The sequence below is a fragment of the Hibiscus syriacus genome, unplaced genomic scaffold (assembly GCF_006381635.1).
Source record: "Hibiscus syriacus cultivar Baekdansim isolate YM2019G1 unplaced genomic scaffold, ASM638163v2 tig00110114_pilon, whole genome shotgun sequence".
Classification (NCBI taxonomy): Eukaryota; Viridiplantae; Streptophyta; class Magnoliopsida; order Malvales; family Malvaceae; genus Hibiscus; species Hibiscus syriacus.
Window position 1 is genome coordinate 2,218,349 of NW_024062594.1, and position 6,000 is coordinate 2,224,348.

Consider the following 6,000-nt stretch of genomic DNA (forward strand, 5'->3'; position numbering starts at 1 on the left):
GATAATTTGGTATATCTATCTATCTGTTTCTACCATCTAAATTGTACATTCTGCATCTATAAAGAAGAATTATAATCGATGAAGGTTTTGCTTCGAATTAATGTTGCCTTTTCATATTGAAAATCCATAAAGAAAAACTGCAAGTGCCTCGAAAAGAACAGTAACAATTAGAAATAGGAAAAACAAAAGTTGGAACGTTTTGCTGTTCTAGTCGTAAGCTTTTAGTTGTTGTAATTTTGTTTCCTTTCGTTGGGATGAGATGAAATGTTTTTTTGCAGGTGGTTTTGGCCTTTGCCCAAACACAAATATTCCTCGCACAAGAAATCCGTGAAAGAAACTGGAAAGGTGTAGTTTTAGCCTTGACGGTTCATTTTAGAAAAAAGGGGGAAAATTAAAGAAAAGGAATCAAGAATGATTACTGCCTCCCTTACTCAGTTTATGTTTGATTCTTGCCTTTACATGAATCCTTCTCCTATATGAATTTCCCTTCAAGTCATCCCCTTGGCATCATCACTCATCTAATTTTCCCTTTCTTTCATATATTTATTGATAACTTTAATAATAATATTATACTTTTAGTGTTATATAATATATTTAATTTATTATAATAATATAATATTATATTTTTATTTTAATAATTAATAAATATATTTATTGTAAAAATATATTTTAATAACAATATTAACATAAATAATATTAAATATTATTTTAATATATTATAATAATAATATTAATTTTAATAAAATAATATTTTTATCATATTCAATATTTATAATAATTATTTTAAAAAAATTATCAATTAGTGAAAAATAATTTATATATATATATATTAATCTAAAGAAAGTAAATTTTCATTGAACACCGTGAGAACAAACTAATCCACAATTGGCGATTTTTCTTTTTCGAACCGCCTCCAAGGTATTGCTCATTGCTTGCTAACATTGACACTATTTGGAACGTGCCGCCAGACAGTTAAACCTATTTGGAACGTGCCGAAGCGTTTAACTTTATTTCTTCTCCGTTGGCTCATTCTAGTTCCATCGGCCTTGTTCGTTCTATTGCCTGCCCAATGACGAAGCCTTGGTTGCCGGACTTTGTCATCATTCGTCGTGAAGCGAATGCCGCGGCCAACTGCCTTGCCAAACTTCCTACAACCATTGATGACCTGATCCGTATCTTGCATGGTCCTGCATGGTCCTGGTTTTATTCGTTTTTAATCTCCCTTTTGTAGTGGCCACTTGCCTCTTTTATATTCAAAAAAAGGAAAAAAAATAGTACAATAATTTTGTGGCCCAGTTTCACTTTGATTTGTGGTCTGAGCTTCCGAGCTTCCATACTTATTAAATGTATGCCAAACTATAAGTTTAGTACTTAATTATCATTTTATTCTATTTGGTCATTCAATATTTTATTCCAAAATCATATAATTTGATTTTATTTGATCATCTATCATTAAAAAATAATAGAACTGTTGACGTGACATCATTTTTAAATGATTATGTGTCATTCTCTTATGGTAATACGTCGGTATCACCATTAATTTTTGACGGTGGGTGACGAAAATGAAACGAAAATGTTCTGTTAAGTGTGATTTGAAACAAAAATAATTAGGTGATCAAAATTGAATAAAAGTAATAGTTAGGATACTAAATGAGAATTTACCCTAAATCTTATTAATACCGACAGAATCGTTAGAAGTCTGTTATACTAGAGTACTGATTCTTTAATCATTTGCAGTGAGAAAGAAAATCAAACTCCTGATTTGCAGTCTTCTTCCCCGATTCTCATAAACAATGTTGCTGATTCCCTTTCTCTTATTGCTCTCTTCGTTATGGTTAATCATCAAGAAGTTAACCACGAAAAGGGTAATCTTCCAAGCCCCCCAAGCTTCCTTCTGGGTAACTTGCATCAACTCGGTGCATTCCCACACGTCAACATGGAAACTCTCCAAGAAATACGGCCGGCTGCTTCTTCAACTTGGTTCGACGCCGACCGTCTTCGTATCGTCGTCCATCACCGCGAAGAGATATTGAAAACTCACGACTTCGAATGTTGCAATCGACCTCCATTAACTGGCCCTAAAAGGCTTACTTAAATTCCAAGACATTGCTTCGCACCCTACGGACATTACTGGAGAGAGAGCGAAAACTATGTGTTACTGAGCTTTTCAGCATGAAAAGGGTGCAATCTTTTAAATCGTAGGAAGAAGAGGTCGATTCGTTAATCAAATCGATCTCGGAGTCGGCTACATTAGCTAATCCAGTCGATCTCAGCAAAGCTTCCTTTTCGCTCACGGCTAGCAATCTTTAGAATTGCTTTCGGGAAAAGATTTCAGGGGAGTGAACTGATAACGATAAGCTACAGAAACTGGTATTTGAGGTTGAAAATATGGGGAGCTTTTGCTTCGGTTTCTCCCATATGTGGGAAAAGTGGTTGACTGTTTACTGATCTCCATAGAAGGCTGAAGATAGCTTTCGTGAACTTGATGCTGTTTTCCAGCAGGTTATCGATGAACATCTCGAATCTGGAACGGTTGTGCACAACGAAGATGACATGGTCAATGTACTGTTGAGAATGGAGAAAGATCAAACCGAGAATAGTGCTATTCATCTTACCAGAGATCATATCAGGCAATCCTCATGGTAAGTAACCAAACCTCTAGTTTTCTTTTCAATATTTCTGTAGAAATTACGTGACCAAGTCTAATTTCATCATTCTTGTTAAATATTATCTTGAACTTTTGATATTATCTTTAAAAATCACTAATTTTTCATTAGTCAAGATCTTTAAAATATTGATTTGTTATGACCTCTTAGAAGCGTATCTTTGAGACATAAGCCTCTGAATTAAATATACTATATGCTTGACATCATCTGTGAAGAGTTATTATAAATATATTCAATCAAAATTTAAAAGAGGTTCGAACCTTTTATCAAGTACACATAATCTCCGTCCTGTTAAGCATCGGTCAACGACCGTTATCTACTGACTCGACTCTCCTCCACAAGGGAAGAATTAAACGACTAACGGCCAACAATAACAGTTTATTCCCATCATCACGACTCAAATTCTTTTGCACTTCTATAACTTTAAGATTCACATTACAAGATCGGTTTGTAAGCATATTGTGAAAATGATGCGAGATACTCCATATTTTTATAGATACTGAATTTAGGATATATAAGATATTATTTTTCATAATCCTATAGTTAATTATTATTAGAGGTACGTAAGACTGAAACACATTATATCTTGTCTTTTTTACATATCTTATTTAAAGTTGATATCATATTATTTGTTTTTCTGCTCCCAAATTACTTACTGTTTATCAGGACATATTCGTCAGGATATATTCGTAGCTGGAATCGACACAAGTGCTATTACCATGATCTGGGCATGACAGAGCTAGCAAGGAATCCAACAGCGATGAAGAAAGCACAAAATGAGATTAGAACTCGCGTTGGGAAGAAAGGAAACTAACAGAAAATGATGTCAGTGACTTAAATACCTCAACATGATCATTAAAGAAACTTTCAGATTACATCTTCCAACTGTACTTCTTCTTCCAAGGGAAACTGCGTCCCAAATAAGGATCGGAGATTATGATATATACCCGAAGACCAGAATTGCAGTGAATGCTTGGGCAATAGGGCGGGATTCTGATATCTGGGACAACCCCGAAGAGTTCATTCCCGAAAGGTTCGTTGATGATCAGATTGATTTCAGGGGGCAACATTTCGAGCTATTGCCGTTCGGGCTGGTAGAAGAATTTGCCCTGGAATCAACATGGGAATGGCTGTTTACAGTTGGCATTGGCGAATCTGCTGTATTTTGACTGGGAAGTACCAAGGGGATGGACATTGAGTGGAAGAGAAAGTAAGTTTAGCAGTTGGTAAAAAACTGCACTTATATGAAGCCTACAAGTATAACATCTGGGAAGAAAAAGATGAGGCATGGCAGAAACACATGATTTTATAATTCCGAATTGTATGATTATGAATAAAAATAAATGGATGGAAACAATTATCTATCTATCCATTTGGAATGATTTTACAATCATTAAAAAATCCAGACCAATATATGAGTTTTCAATCAGCCGACCAAAGTGAAGAGGTTAATTAACATTACCGTGGTGGTGATGGGGTACGAAAGGTATAAGGCAGTAGCCACACTAAGGGTAACATATGTATAACTCTGAAAAATCTCAATTGCATCTCAAAACTACATACAAATCTAATTATAAAACACCGAAAGCGAATCTATTAAAAACTTTTCATTGTCTAAGCAAGTCGGGTTAGATGTTTCATGAATCTTTATTTTCCCTAAAATACAAATATGACGCATATTCAAACACGAGTATGGAAATCATCCAAATTTCTACAAGAAATGTATATATCCTATACTCACTTGAGTCCCGATAACATTGTCGTTACAGAGCATTGGAGCAAAATAGGTTAGAATGACAAAATGCAGACTACCATAACGAAAAGAAAAAGGAGGAGCTGCATCATCTGCGAACATCTATTGTTATAAGAGAGAGTACCCTGAGAATGAAAGAACATTAACAAAAAGCACCGGAAAGTACCTTGAGAATGAAAGAACTCCATCGAGTCATTTGTTCATTGAGAATTCACCAATGTTCTCCCTGTAGAGAGACAATTATGTTCCACTTTCTACTTGCCACACAGGAAATCAGCTATTGCGACTGTGAGTTAATCGGTTGCTCTTCCTCACCTGTCCTAATGGTTAGAAATGAACAGAAAAATGCATCTCTCAACGATGATCAAAGCCCTGAATGTGGGAGGGATAAAAGAGGGGAAAATAAATGAAAAGAGTAAAATCCAACAATGATATTAATAAGAAAACAGATTGGAAAGGAAACCAGATAGTTACACATAGATTAGCTTGATTAGAAAGACTGGTCGCCATGAAGTATGAACAAGAAAGATTCAACTCTAGGATATCAGTGCATGTCAAAATTAAAAACTGAAAAACCCATTGCAAATGAAGGGGCTTTGAAGAATGAAGTTACTATGAACTGATTTTACACAGAACAAAGAGTAAAGTATAATTAGAGAAGTGGTTTTTTTTTTTTGATAGGAATGTAGGCTCATTAAAAACCCCCTTGAATAAGGAACTATAATGAGTTCCTTCATCAGAGGAAGGAGGAAAGAGTGCCTTAAACTTCATTAATGAAAATACATAAGATTACAACAAGAAGATAAGCCCCTTACAACAATTTGAAAATCCCAACAAAAATACCCTAAGACACACGGAATTAGCCAATGGCGGATTTAGCCAACCCATCAGCCTCAATATTGGCTGTCGAGCAACCCATAATAACACCCTCAACTTCTTTTAGCTTAATTGTTAGTTCCTTACAAGAATGACAAAAATCTGAGGGCAGAAAGTCCATTCTTAACCCAATCCACTGCCAATTTGCAGTCTGATTCTAACAACAAACGACCATTAATACCTCCTTTCACTGAATCAAAGAAAATTAAGCCCTTCTGAATAGCCCTTAGCTCCATCATAATAGGTGGACCTGGACCCGTGGCCTCCTTAAAAGATCTAGAATAAGACCTTCCTCATCTCTTAGAATACCCGCAACTCCACTGCTGTTCCAATCAGAATTTGTAGCTGCATCATTCAATTTTACAAAGCCTTAGGAGGGGGACCAAGGAATTGTAGTAACAATCGATTTGTTGAGAGGAAAATGAATCCCCAGAGAAGGGTCCCCGATAGAGAATCCATTAAAATAACGAATCTGCAAACTTAGCTGAGAACCAAGATGCAAGTCGTACTCTTGCTAGGAAAATAGATTAAGATGGTCAAACTTCCCCTATCAAAACAATATCATTTCTTACTTTCCAAACAGTCCAAATAACAACGGCAGAATGAACTTCCAAATAGTAGACCTAATTAGATCTTCCCAAGCTTGAAGAAACTTCTGCGCATTTGTATGAAAAACCACAGAAAGACTCCAAATGCACAAATTTG

At 35.4% G+C, this 6,000-nt stretch overlaps 2 long non-coding RNA genes across 2 annotated transcripts; one reads left to right on the top strand and one right to left on the bottom strand.

Annotated features, from left to right (window-relative positions):
* Nucleotides 1-1,743: 1,743 nt before the first annotated feature.
* LOC120215301 lies at nt 1,744-3,621 on the top strand. The gene is made up of 2 exons (XR_005524930.1): nt 1,744-2,642; nt 3,347-3,621. It is a non-coding gene; the product is annotated as an uncharacterized LOC120215301 (long non-coding RNA).
* LOC120215300 lies at nt 3,338-5,079 on the bottom strand. Its single transcript, XR_005524929.1, has 3 exons — nt 4,586-5,079; nt 3,509-3,917; nt 3,338-3,405 (listed from the first exon to the last, which is right to left on the bottom strand). It is a non-coding gene; the product is annotated as an uncharacterized LOC120215300 (long non-coding RNA).
* Nucleotides 5,080-6,000: the final 921 nt, after the last annotated feature.